Here is a 14,736-nt window from a genome sequence, read left to right as displayed (position 1 = left end):
CCTGCTATGTAGTTTTGAACTTGTGGTGATGCTCCTGCCTCTTCCTCCTGAGTGTTGGCATCACAGGCGAGCACCACTGTGCCTAACAAGAGTTTTGACCACACACAAAGCAAAGAAAGGACCGTGATGGCCGTCCCATCATGGCCATCCCACCACAGCTCCATTAGCTCCTTGCCATTCCTGTTCGTCCAGCCATTACTTTTTTGTGGTCCTGGGGATTGAACCCAAGGCCTGTGCTAGCTCTACCACTGAGCTACATTCCCAGACCTCATTTTTTCCCTTTATTACTGTATTGAAAACATGTATTTCCTGTGTGTGTCTGAATGCTAGAGAACATGTGTAGAGGTTAGGATGGTCTGTAGGAGGATGGAATCAGTTCTCCTTCCACCACATGGATCCCAGGGATTGAACTCAGGGTGAGGGAGTTGGGTCTCTCTTTCCACACGTAGGTCCTGGGAATCGAACTCAGGCCATCAGACTTGCCAACAGGTGCCTCTGCTCACTGAGTCATCTTGCCGGCCCCTCTTTGTTTTTAAACATATTTTATTTTTACTTTCTGCACTCTTGGAGATGGCATCAATCTCCATGTGTCAGACAAGTGCTCTACCACTGAGATATACCACCAGCCACCAGGCCATTTCATCCATACACACTTTACAGTTCCTATCTCTAGGAGAGAGAGAGAGAGAGAGAGAGAGAGAGAGAGAGAGAGAGAGAGAGAGAGATACAGAGAGAGAGAGATACAGAGATACACACACACACACACACAGAGAGAGGAGAGAGAGAGAGAGAGAGAGAGAGAGAGAGAGAGAGAGAGAGAGAGAGAGAGAACGAGAACCACCATGATCTCATTTCATATCCACCAAAGCTCACAAGAATTCTTTATTACCCAGTGATACTGTCTGCCTTAGGTCCTGGTCTCTGTTATCTCAAAGGGTCTTTTGTTGAGTTGGTCTGCTCAAAAGAGGAGCCAAACAAGATCCCCACTCTGCTCTGGCGGATGCTCTTCCTGTCTCACCCACTCCATCAGAGCCAACTTCCTTTGTCCTACTGCAATGCTTGAGGAAGGGCCAGAGTCCTGCCCAGTGTGATAGCCACCTCAGGATCCCTGCGGTTCCATTTAGCATGTTCCCCCTTCTCTGTATTTCCTACAATTGGATGGACTTGCAGAGGGCAGACTTACCGCCCCCCTCTCTACAGCCTACTTGATCCTGCCTCCCTGCCAGGAAGGGAAATGCAGACAGAAAATCAGAGCCTCAAAACATTCACGGAGAGAAGCTGCCAAAGTGTTTCCAGTAACTGTGTGATTAACAGACATTCACATCCAATCTTAGTGCTTCCTCGCTGAACCTCACCCCCTCCTCCAGGACTCCATATTCCTTCTCAAGGAAACCCAGACTTCTTTTCCTGGCCATAAGCCACCGGATCTACTACTGCAAAAACACCTGTGTGGCCTTCCTCACCTTTCCAGGGTGCTTCCAACCTAAGCTGTGCGACAGGTCTGTCGCCCGGTCTGCTTTCTTCCTATTTTTCTTAGCACTTGCCACCAACTGAATTTCCTTTGTATGGTACCTGTTTGCCCACTGCCTCCACCGCCAGGCAGTCAGCTCTAGAGTGGTAAGGCCACCTGTGCTATTCACAGCTGTGTCCCTTACCCACACTCCTGCCCGAGAAGCTCTGGCACTGTTTGGAGATGGGTCACCGGAGAAGCAGCACACACCCTGGTCCACAGGCCCCGGGGAAAGGGCTCCCGTTTCTAACACTCCCAGCACCACTTCTCCGTCTCTGCCTGGAACGACACTGCTGGAGAGGAAGGAAAGAAGTGTTCACCACCTGTGGCCGAAGCCGCTGGCTACCCCAGCGGTGCTGCCGCTTCCGGCTGGCAGGACTCCCTTCATTCAAGACAGCACGGTGTGGGGTGGCGTGAGCACCTGGGCTGGAGTGACCTGTAACTTTTCTGTCCCTTAGACAGTGTTCTATTGCTGTGAAGAGACACCATGAGCATGGCAACTCTTATAAAAAGAAAGCGTTTAATCTGGGCTGGTTTATAGTTTCAGAAGTTTAGTCCACTGTCATCAAGGCGGGAGCATGGTGGCATGCAGGAAGACATGGTAGCCAAGACATGGTAGCTGGGAGTTCTATCTACATCTGGATCGGAAGGCATCAGGAAGAGAGACACTGAAACTAGCTGGGCAATGGTGGCACACGACTTTAATCCCAGCACTCAGGAGGCAGAGGCAGGTGGATCTCTGTGGTGGTATTGTGTTCCCCAAAATATTTTGTACTCTAATAAATTTATCTGGGGGTCAGAACACAGACAGCCACTAGATACAAAGGCTAGAAAATGGTGGCACTCACACCTTTAATCCTAGCATTCCAGAGATAGAAATCCCTCTAGATCTCTGTGAGTTCAAGGCCACATTGGAAATAGCCAAGCATGGTGACACACGCCTTTAATCCCAGAAAGCCAGCCTTTAATCCCAGGGAGTGGTGGTAGAAAGCAGAAAGGTATATAAGGCGTGAGGACAAGAAACTAGAAGCATTTGGCTGGTTAAGCATTTGGCCTGGTTAAGCTTCAGGCTTTTGAGCAGTAATTCAGCTGAGACCCATTCCGGATGAGGACTCAGAGGCCTCCAGTCTGAGGAGACAAGACCAGCTGAGGATCCGGCGAGGTGAGATAGCTGTGGCTTGTTCTGTCTCTCTGATCTACCAGCATGGACCCCTATAACTGGCCTCGGGCTTGATTTTATGAATAAGAATTTTTAAAATTCCTGCTACAGATCTCTGTGAGTTCAAGGCCAGCCTGGTCTACAGAGAGAGTCCCAGGACAGCCAGGGTTACACAGAAAAACTCTATCTCAAAAAATCAAACTAAACCAACCAACCAAAGCCCAAAGCTCACCCCAACAAAGCCACGCCTACTCCAACAAGGCTATACCTCTTAAATCCCCCTCAAGCAGTATCATTCCATGATGACCAAGCTTCAAATATATGAGCCTATGGGGGCCATTCTTATTCAAACCACCATAGTCTCTAAGGCTAGGCGTAGTTACTCTGGTCAAAGACCCCCAGAGTGCTTGCCTAATGAGGAGGTGGATGCCCCTGATGCTCATGAGTCCTGCAGGGGTGTTTCCTAACCTGTTTAGAGATACAGCATGAACTTCAGGGAAAAACAAAGCGGGCACACAGAGCAGGTGACAGGACAGACATCAGTCTCTGAGACGGGGAGAAGTAGAAGAGGGAGGCGAGGGGAGGGATCAAGATGGCCTATTTCGTGTGGGTGCCCACGAGGGAGGGGCATAGGAGCATTCCTTGAGACACTTGGGAGGTGACACAGGGCCAGAGCCCAGGCAGGACACAGGGAATGCGAAAGGGGTGGGGCCGAGGTGCCCACTGTGAACCACCCAGCACGGGCCTGGTCCTCCACGTGGGTCCCAGACACCCCATCTGAGGACTGAGTCTATCGGGTCAGCTCAGTTTTCAGAAACAGTCAGCTGTCTAGAAGGGTTTCCCAGCCGAAACACAGCGGGGGGGGGGGGGGGGCGGCAACAGAAACTACGGCGTGGAGAAGAGTTCCAGGGGAATTTCAGGAAACCCGGTGTGCGTCTGAGCCCCACTGCCCTCGGTGCTCAAGAACACACTCCTCCTTTAATTCATGAACAGCTTCCCGCCCATGTGAGTGGAGATGGGGCATCCCCATTCACACAGAAGGGGCGCAGGCTTCCCTCTGCATGGCCAGCACTGTCCAGGGGCGCAGGCTTCCCTCTGCATGGCCAACACTGTCCATGTGCCCGTGTCTCCTGCCTATTAGCGAGCCCTTTGCTTCTGACCTGAGCCTTGCAGGCGCTCCACTGCTGAGCCACACCCCAGGCCTGAGTTTTCACCCTCCGCCTTTCTTCTTTTTAGACAGGCTTCACTAAGTAGCTCAGGCTTGCCTTGAACTTGTGATGCTCCTGATGTTAATATTCTGACCCACCCATTAGGAGCCGCCCTGCGAGTCCTGTCGTAGAAACCTTTTCTTAAGAAAAAATTCTGCTCTCTCTCTCTCCTTCCATACCCCCTTTACCTCTCCTCCCCTTCTTTCTCTCTTCGTCTCTCTATATAATAAACCATTTCCACATGGATGTAGCATCTGGATTCTGAATGTCTTCCCGTCACCCTGCCCGAATGGAGTAGGTCGTCCACCAGCCCACCGTGCATCTGCCCAGCATTGCCAGCATGGTTCCCTGCATGCACAGGATACCCTCAGGGTCCCCGAGTAATAATTCATAACACTTGCCTGAGTATCCTCTGGAGTCCTGGGATTGCAGGGATACTGGGATTATAGAGGTGTACCACCACGTCTGGCTAGTTTTATGTCAACTTGACACAAGCTAGAGTCATTAGAGAGGAGGAAGCCTCAAATGAGAAAATGCCTCCATAAGCTCTGGCTGTAGGGCATTTTCTTACTTAATGACTGATAGGGGAGGGCCCAGGCCCTTGGGGGTGGTGCCATCCCTGGGCTGGTGGTCCTGGATGGGAAGAAAGCAGGCTGAGCAAGTAAGTCATGAGGAGCAAGCCAGTAAGCAGCCCCCCTCCATGACCTCTGCATCAGTTCCTGCCTCCAGGCTCCTGCCCTGCTTGAGTTCCTGGTCTGACTGCTTTTGATAATAAACTGTTAGCTGTGAGCTAAATAAACCCTTTCTCCTCCCCAAGTTGCTTTGGTCATGGTGTTTCATCACAGCAAAAGAAACCCTAACGAAGACAGGGGCATTACCGAGAAACTACAATGACTGTCCACAAAGTAAGGGGTAGGCTGAACATGGGCAGAGAAGCTGGGCTGCAGCCTCTGGTGACTGGTGGGTGTCACAAGGTGGACATGTTCTTGTTTGTATCCATTTATGGAGTGACTCTACCATTAAACTGTCAGAGCCCAGGGATGCTTCCCAGGATGGCCTGTGCAGAGCTGTGCTCAGTGGAGGGTTGTGTGGCCCAGATACTGCACAGACCAAGATTTCTGGTCCTCTGGAGTCACGCTGGGGCTGGGTGGACAACTGGCGGCTCAGCTGGAAACCCGCCTTGCTGCGGTATGTACCTGACAGATGGGTTCTCCTGGTGGGATTTGGCTTCCAGTTCTGTGTACATGTTCAATCACACCCTGCTGTCAACACACACAGATGTTCTACAGGCCTGGGGCTCTGCAGTGATCCCCTCCCCAGGCACACAGCTGGATCATTCTGTGCTGTTCTGAGCTGAGTGGTGCCCACAGCTTCTGGGGCTTGTTGAGTTGTCCATGCTAAAAAACACCCTGGTCTTCCCAAGAGGGGAACCAATTATGAAAGCAGCATGGTGTGTGCCTAAAAACCAAGTGGTTAGGCTCCAACAGTGGTGTGCCATGGACCAGCGACTGACAGTGACCCAACCTCACTATGTGAAGTGGGGAAATTCCTGCTTCTCTATCACCACTGTCCTTCCAGGTGGAACATCTCAAACTTGAAAATCTGAAACATAGGCGCCATGTGGGCAGAGTGACATACACCTTTAATCCTAGCCCTTGAGGGGCAGAGGCAGTGAGGATCTGGAGTTCAAGGACATCCTTGGCTACATAGTGAGTCAAAGGGCATTCTGGGCTACATAAGACCCCCCTTTTATCTATCCTATCTATGTATTTATCTATGTATCTATGTATCTATCTATCTGTCTGTCTAAGTTCAAGTGCCAATATGATGCTACAAATGGAAAATTCCACTGCCGATGTCTGGTCCCAAGCACTCTGGGCTCCACTTGTACTCCCATCTTCCATGGGATCACAATCACATGCCAAGAAGGTAAATGAGGAAGTGTGAGTGGGGGAAAGGCAGGGTATCCCCAGGGTCGGCAAAGGGGTGATGCAAAAGGCAGTCAGCAGGACCCACTGAGCGCCAAGTGACCAGATTCTATCTAAAGGTGGCAATGAAGACCTAATTATTTCTTAACTAGGGGCCAGGGACGGCGGCTCTAGTCCTGGTGAGAGAAATAGAGCTGTAACATAAGGTGTGTCCTATCCTTTCTCGCTGCACAACCCCACACAACAGGACATCCACCGTGCCCATTTCAAAAATGGGGCAAGGACAGTGAGATGACCAAGTCACCCAGCTTGGCAGGTAGCACAGTTAGGATTCAAACCATGACGCCTGGCCCCCAACCTTCACCAGTTTGCTCTAAATAAAAGACAAGTGTGCTGTGAGGACATAGGGGGAGGTGGCAACGGCTGAGCGGTTCCAGGTCCGTGGATGTTTGAGCAATACCAGGGTCCACGTTACAGTGCCTGAATCTCATTAGGAAGAGTCGACGCAAACAGTCCATTGCCCACAACAGGGATCCAGGCCTTGACAATGAAAACCTGTTTTGTATTCGGTGCCAAAGAAGCCAGAGGATTCATGTATTTAACTGAAACGGGCAGTGTGCATCTAGAGCTATTACACTCCACTGGGCCCTAGTAACCTGCCCTGCTTTTAGGAGTGTTTAATAGGCATGCTTCTTTTCCCTTGGGGGAATAGTGAATGGAACTCACATATTGAAATTCTTGGTGTGCATTCTCTTTTATTTTTATACCATGGCATGTCAAGGCAGGTGCATGGGCGTGCACACTGCTGTCAATACAGAAGAGCCACAACAGCCTAATGCGTGTGAGCAGAGGATAGGTTGAGTGAATCTGGATGACCCGGTCCAGGAAGGACAAAGCGCCTGTAGGAAAAGTGAGAGAGAGCAGTGGAGAAGAACTGTGAGATGTCCACGAGCCAGAAGCAGGAGAACGAGAATGCACACTGACTGTGTGCCGACAGCCCGAATGCATGCTTACAGTATGCTAAGCACACGGCCAGGGCTTTATGCTCGAACTGCTGATGCAACCCTTGCCTTAAAGCTGATGCACCGTGTGTGATGGTGCATGCCTTACTTCAGCACGCATGGGTTGACCAAGAGTTTAAAGCCAGCCTGAGCTACACATGAGACCCTCTTATAAAACAGAACAAACTCTGGAGACTCACTAGTTCCAGTCGGGCAGTCCCTGTATCAGCCTTGATCTCTGGCCATGGTCCCCAAACCATCTGTATCTTTACCCAAAGCAGAGTCCTAAGGCCTGGTGATCCGCTCAGACCCTACCACGCAGAGGCTGAACTCACTCTAAGGCTTACACTGCCACATCTCCGTTGTTTTATTTTGTTCTCTTGTACAGTTGAGTTCATATAGGTTAGAGGCTCGTGTGATCATGTGCTCAGAGAGAGAGGGGAAAAACAACAGCAAATGAGTCAGCGCCTGGAGAGCTGTGCCGCTAGCTCCTGGAGGTCTCCCCTGCACAGCAGCTGCAGCATCGAGGACTGAAGCGAAGACCACCCAGGTTCCATTCTGACTGCCACCAATCGAGCTAGATCTTGGGCACACAGAAGAGCCTTTCTATGTCTCCAATTCCTATCTTTAAGATGGAGAAGATGATATGGCTTCAGTCTGAGCAAAGTCCTACATCTGTTTATGTCAGGGCTCAGCACACTCATTGCACGGTGACATACCACTATACCAAGCAAATCAAATGTGGCCTTGTAACGGCTCCTTCTGAATTCTAGGAATAGCAAGCCCCCTTTCCCAGAGCCCAGGGCCTGAGGTGGGGAGGTGGCCGGGCCCCTGGAGCACCTGTGGGACCGGATGAGTGAGGGAAGGAGTCACACCTCCCCCAGAGCACATGTGGCCTGAACATCTTGTTCCAATCTGGACACAGTCCCACTCTCTCCAAATGTAACTCTGAAATGCACAATTGGAAAGAGATGCTTCCTGGCCATGAGTTTAGGAATGGCCACCCAGGAGCAACAGCTATGTCCTAGAAAGGGGGAGGTATGATAGAGCCAGGCCTCAAAGGCAGGAGGAAGAGCCTGTAGGGGTGACTACATGTTGGGGGACATGGCCTCTGCTCCAGGCTGCCTGTGGGTGTCTCACTAGCAAGCTCACTGGCAAACTAGAGCACAGGGGTCCGTGGCTGCTGTTCCTCACTGCTGCCCAGTGTCTCCACTATCATCTTAAGGGGCAACAGTGGGTGCGTGGTTCACATAGGCTATAGGCAGGCTGAGCCCACAGATAAAACACTTAGGGGTTCCCCTGTAAGGCTTGCTCCTGTGGCCAGGCTAGGCCCCTGGGCAGAAGATGGCGTCCTATCAGCATGGAGCCTGACTTGCAAGCTAATTCCAGCTAATTGCCACCGAAACCTGCTAAGATCACATCTGTTGGGCCTGGAGATTAAATCAATATTTGACAATCTTGATTAAACACAGCCAGGGAATCCTTGTAAAAGAACAGCTGTTCAAGCTCCATCCTATTCCGGGGGGTAGGGGTGGGGGAGCGCTGGGCTGGAGTCTTCACCTGAGGACGGCTGTGCACTGGGAGGGTAGTGGGGGCAATTGGAGACCCCAGGAGAGTGATCAGAAAGGATTCTGTGGGGAGAGAGAGAGGAAGGGGTGCTAGACACACCCTAAACTGAGCCTTGTCTCTTAGGTAGCATTCTCCTGCCACAGTGGTTTATCCTAAGTGATCCCTGATCCCTGACTGCCATATTCTTGTCAGAACACAGGACACCAACCCCGGGGCTCAAGCCTCTATTTACCACCAAGTGAACACTTGGGCAAAATGCACCCAAAATAGGGAAATATCCAAGATGGACCACAGGATGGGAGAGGAAGAGTAGGTTTCCACTCCTGGGTTTGGCTGACTCCAAGGTCGGCCCTATGACCCCTCGGCAGTACAGCACCTCTTGATAGCGCCAGGTATCACAAGTGGGAGAAGCCAACCCCGCCCCCCGTCTGTGGAGCTGAGGCCCAGCTACAGCCTGCTCCATCCAGTCCGTGAGTCTTCCCACAGCAAGGCTGTCTCGACCCCCAAACCCCACCAGTCTCTCCCTTTTCAGATTTTGCTTCTCAACAACAAAATTGCCTTTATACCCGCTGATCCTACATGGCACTTCTAGGGGGTGCTTATTATCTCCCCCACTTTACAGAGTACAGCTCTGGGGCTCAAAGCAGCAGCCACCCACTGAAGATGGCAGAGAGACCAAAGGTACAAGTGGGACTCGAACCTTGGCACATCAAATCCACAGCCATCATAACCAATGTCCACGAATACAGGCCTAATAAATGCCTGCCCCAATCTCTGGTGACTTTGGCAGAAATCCTCAGGCTCCGCTATCAGCCTGCAGGGGATCAAATTGCAGCCCCACTAAGTACCATAGAGAATGACAGTGTCACGTGTCAGCCTGCTAGCTTACCTAGCAAGAAGGTTCCCAGGAGGCACTTCACACAGTAAATGGTATACCACAGACACTGGTAACACACACACACACACACACCTTAGATACATTTATGTCCTCTGGAACTGGGGTTTGTAATGGCTGTAAACTGCCATCAGGGTTCTGGAACTGGACCTGAGTCCAGGTGCTCTGAACTGTTAAGCCATCTTTCCAGCCCCACTGGGATTCAGCTCATGCAGCAGTGAGGCGGACCTGACAATACATTGAAGCGGGGAGGGTGTCAGACATCCAAAGGCCTTCCAGACACTGGCCACTCACTGCTCTACCTCTGGCTCCCGGAATGGTGCTGAGGTAAGGTAGCAAGTCTTCCCCATGGAAGCAGGGAGAGGCTGAAGAGACGGCTGGGGGGGGGGTGGGGAGTGCAGGCTGTACAGTGTAAGGGCGAGAGTGTGAACCCCACGATCCACATAAAAGCTAGGCATGGCGGCATGCACCAGTAACACCAGACAGACACAGGCAGATCCCGGGAGTATGGCGGCATGCACCAGTAACACCAGACAGACACAGGCAGATCCCGGGAGTATGGCGGCATGCACCAGTAACACCAGACAGACACAGGCAGATCCCGGGAGTATGGCGGCATGTACCAGTAACACCAGACAGACACAGGCAGATCCCAGGAGTTTGTGAGCCAACCAGGCTAGCCTAAAGGGTGAGTCGCAGATTCTGCGAGGGGCCCTGCCTCACAAAAACGTGCAGAGTGATGGAACCTGAATTTGATCTCTGGCTCCCACAGGCACATGCACCTGTACATACACATACATATTCCAACCCCCAAAGCAGCAATGGAAGCTGCATGCCCACTACTGGTCTGCAGTTTAGGCAATGCTTGTGATCTGGTCTCACCCTTGCTCAGAAACAATCTTTCAAGGGAACTGGTTACTTTGATCAGAGAATAAAGTTAAAAAAAAATATTAAAAACCAACTGTAAGAATATGGAGTTCAAAAGAATGGCATATTATCTTCTGTATTAAAAAAAAGCATGGGACTGGAGAGATGGCTCAGTTATTAAGAGCACTAGCTGCTCTTCCAAAGAACCCAGGTTCAATTCCCAGCACCTACATGGCAGCTCACAACTGTCTGTTGTTGTAGAATATTATTATAAGGTGTGTTACTTTTGTTTATGTTGCATTTGTTTAACTCTGTGAAGCTGCGTTACTGTGCCTGTCTAAAACACCTGATGGTCTAATAAAGAGCTGAATGGCCCATATCGAGGCAGGAGAGAGAAACAGGTGGGGCTGGCAGGCAGAGGGAATATATAGAAGGAGAAATCTGGGAGGAGAGGAGAGGTCTAGGAGAAAGAGGAGGAGGAGGATTCCAGGGGCCAGCCACTCAGCTACACAGCAAGCCATGGAGTAGGAGTAAGATTTACAGAAGTAAGAGAACTGGAAAAGCCCAGAGGCAAAAGGTAGACAGGCTAATTTATGAAAAGCTGGCTATCAACAAGCCAAGCTAAGGCCCAGCATTCATAATTACGAATAGCCCTCTGTATGTAATTTATTTGGGAGCTGGGTGGTGAGCCCCTCAAAAGAACAAAAACAAACAACTGTCTGTAACTCCAGTCCCAGGGCTTCTGACACCCTCACACACACATGCAGGCAAAACACCAACGCACATGACATAAAAATCAATTAAAAAATTATAGGATAAAAAAAAGCCATTTTGTAACCATTTACCTCATTCCCTTCAATTTAGGTCAACACAGTGGAAAGATCTAGAAAGTTGACAGTGGTTCTGGTGGGTGGGGAGTGTAGGTCTTCAGAATCCTCAACCCTGAAGCTCCCCAATGTGAGTTCCCGTCCTGCTATTGGCCAGGATGATGCTTCGGATCAAAGCACTTGGGAAAGCCTCTGCTGTACCAATGTGGGTGGGTTCTTCTTGGTTTTTTGTTTTGTTTTCTCCCTTTAAGTCATTAAATAAAATTTAGAGCAGAGTGTGATGGTGCAGACTGTAATCCCAGCACCTGCAAGCTGGAGGCAGCTGGATCAGGAGGTCAAGGACATTGCATTAGTTTGAAGACAGCATGGGCTACATGTTAAGCAAGCATGTAGCCAACTGTGAGCTACATTTCTAGCTCTAAACAATGTCAAATGTACTTGTCTTAGATATGTAGCTTTTCCTGAGTGGTTCTATCTGAAGATTACACACACCTTCATACATGCATGTAATGTATACTGATGGTATCACTCTCCTGATATCCTGAAATAGTCCTCATCCCTATTTTTAAAAAAGAATTTACTCAGCTAGGCAGTGGTAGCGCACGCCTTTAGTCCCCGTATTCAGCAGGCAGAGGCAGATGGATCTCTGTGAGTGCAAGGCCAGCCTGGTCTACAGAGGAGTTCCAGGAAAGCCAGGGCTGCACAGAGAAACCTTGTCTCGAAAACCAAAACCAAAAACTGAACAAAAATTAACCCCCTACTTAGTCCAGTTAGTGCTGCCTGAGTTCGCATGGGCGTGGGCTATTCACCACTCTCCCTTCCTTAGCAGCCAATAGGGGCTAGGCGTGGGGCCTGGTTAGACACGTGACTTTTTAAAAGGTATTTATTTTTATTTATGTGTACATATGTGTGTGTAAGTGTCTGCATGACTTTATGGGTACAACAGGTTTCAGATGCTCTGGAACTGGAGTTCCAGGTAGTTGTGAGCAGCCTGGCGTGGGTGCTTGGGACCGAATCTGGATGGGTCTTCTAGGCCTTAACCAGTAAGCGCTCTTAACTGCTAAACCATCTCTCCACCCTAGTTTTTTCTCAGCCATTAGGTATGTCTTTGGAGACCTGAGGATTTGTTCTGTGTCTGCATATGCACCTATTCTGACTGGTGTGTGAGGTGTCACATGTGGAACCATATTAGACAGTCCCCTTGGCCTGTAATTCTTTCTCTCCTTTAGTAGACACACACACACACACACACACACACACACACACACACACACACACACACACACAGCCACACCATGGGCAGGGTCTGTGTGGACCTGTTAGGGAAAGAACACTTCTGAGGCAGGAGGGGCCAGGAGAGCAGGGCTGTGCCTACAGAGGCAGTCTGAGAGCAACTTATCCCAGGTCATCCGGGGACAGAGGAAGGGACCTCCACCCACCTTCAAAAGGGAGGTTGGCTCCTGCTTTCCTGCTCACAGTAAGAACGGGGCACAGACCACAAGGGACGGCAGGAACATGAATGGCAGCCCCACGCCTGCAGCGACACTACAGAAGTCTCTGGTAGGGTTACAGTTTCTTCTCAAGCCCATTGGCCTGGCTAGCAGATAGTGAGAGCTGCCCCAGGGCAGTGCCGCAGAGACTGGGGTCTCAGGCCAGGTAGGAGGTGACAGGCTGCAAGAGGCACAACACGCGCACGCACACACACACACACACACACACACACTCTTCTATTCACGAAATGAATAGTCCTTAGATCTTCTTGTGTAATCAATGATAAACCAGAGCTGGGGATGTGGCTTAACTATTAGCACAGTCCTAGCCTAGCATGCAGCAACCCTGGGCTTGATCCCCAGCACCACATAAACTGGGTATAGTGGTCTCCCCATCCCTGTAATCAGGAGATGGAGACAAGAGGATCAGTAATTCAAGCTCATTCTTTTCTCCAAAAATAAAACCAACCAACCAAGTGACAGTTTTCTACATCAAAGCCAGCCTTAGCCCATTCCAGAGAGGGACATCTATTAAAGTTCTTCCCCTCCAGGATCCCAGCAGACCCCAGGGCAGGCAGTGCCACTCCCACTGCAAATGAGGTGACAGGGGACAGAGTGATGTCATTCATTATGTCCCTTCTTAAACCAGCACCTACAAAGTGAGGATGGACTCCGCTAGTGCTGTCCCCTAGGACACCGTGGCTGGTGGGTCCATTCAAACTCACTCTTTTTCATGGAGACAAGTTTGCAAAGGGCTGGGTGAGCAGGATGAACAACCCAAACAGCAGCTCTGGGTCCTTAATTCTAGTTATCAAAGGTAAACGGGGTGGGGTGGGGTGAGGGGTGGAGAGGTGTCTGGTGGGGGCAGGGGAAGACACCTGTGCCAAAGACTGCTTTCATAATAAAAAGGAGTAGCCTCATCCAGCATTTCCCTTCCACCCTTCTAGAATTTGAATGCCCACCAGGAGGTTCAGCAGCCACCTTGAAGGCGTGAGCTGAAGGCACAAGCTGAGAAGACCAGGTGTGGCAGGTGAGGACTTGAAAGCTGCCTCCCCTCCCTCAAGGCGGCGCTGCACTGGTGGCCCGCACTTCTTACCCTCACTGTTCTCTTGTTCGTGGAGAAAGGTGCAGTCCCGAAACAGTACGCCTACCAGTGTCCTCTGGTTATAAAGAAGGACACTGAAGTTCAGCATGGCCGTCTCCAGCCAAGGTTACAATGCCAGTCCGAAATCTTAACCATGGTCCCTTGGTGCCTGGAATCAGGGTCACCAGCACTGGCTCTGGCGAAACTTTCCATTCCTTCTGCTTCTTTGCCAAGTCCTCTCCTTGTCAATACCCCTCCCACCAGAGGCAGGTGCTTTGCAGAATGTGGACACACACACACACACTCACACACACACACACACACACACACACACACACACACACACTCTCATGTGCACATAGTACGCACACACCCTACTTCTGGTACCAATTTGTCTTAGTTAGGGTTTTTATTGCTGTAATGAAACCATAACTAAAAAGCAAGTTGGGGAGGAAAGGGTTTACTTGGCTCACACTTCAGCATTGCTGTTCATCACTGAAGGAAGTCAGGGCAGGAACTCAAACAGGGCAGGAACCTGGGGGCAGGAGCTGATGCAGAGGCCATGGAGGGGAGCTACTTATTGGCTTGCTTCCTTATGATATGACTTGCTCAATCCACCTTCTGACAGAATCCAGGACCACCAGCCCAGGGATGGCACCACCCACCATGGGCTGGGCCCTCCCCTCAAGATGACTAATTGAGAAAATGCCTTACAGCTGGGTCTCGTGGAGGGCTTTCCACGGAGGCATTTCCTCAACTGAGGCCCCTTCTTCTTTGATGACAGCAGCTTGTGTCAAGGTGACAGACAAAACCAGCCAGTACAACTGACCCCTTGTCAACTTGACACACAAATGCATCACTGTTAAATCCTTCCTTTCTTATTTATCCCCAAGATCTCACATTAAGAAAGCATAAATAATTTTAAAAGTCCTAGAGTCTTTACGAATTCAAATACATTAAAATTTCAGTCTCTTTAAAATAGCTAATCTCTCTCTAAAAAAAAAAAAATCCCAAATCTCTTTTAAAAGTATAAGTCTTTCAGCTGTGGGCTCCTTTAAAAATCAAAATTAAATACCTTCTTCATGAGGGAAGAACCAGGGCACTGCCACAATCTGAACCCAAGCAAAACCAAACTCCAACAGTATAAATCACTTCATGTCCAATTATCTGTGATCCTCTAGACCCCTGCAAAGAGCGA

The 14,736-nt window shown here is 50.2% G+C and overlaps 1 protein-coding gene across 2 annotated transcripts in view; it reads right to left on the bottom strand.

Moving 5' to 3' along the window:
- Positions 1 to 14,736, bottom strand: part of Sipa1l3 (signal induced proliferation associated 1 like 3) — a 219,463-nt gene that overhangs the window by 96,350 nt on the left and 108,377 nt on the right. The window lies entirely within an intron of this gene.

The sequence above is a fragment of the Peromyscus leucopus genome, chromosome 1, assembly GCF_004664715.2.
Source record: "Peromyscus leucopus breed LL Stock chromosome 1, UCI_PerLeu_2.1, whole genome shotgun sequence".
NCBI lineage: Eukaryota > Metazoa > Chordata > Mammalia > Rodentia > Cricetidae > Peromyscus > Peromyscus leucopus.
The sequence above is the reverse complement of the archived record's forward strand: the minus strand, read 5'-3'. Positions and strand labels throughout refer to the sequence as shown.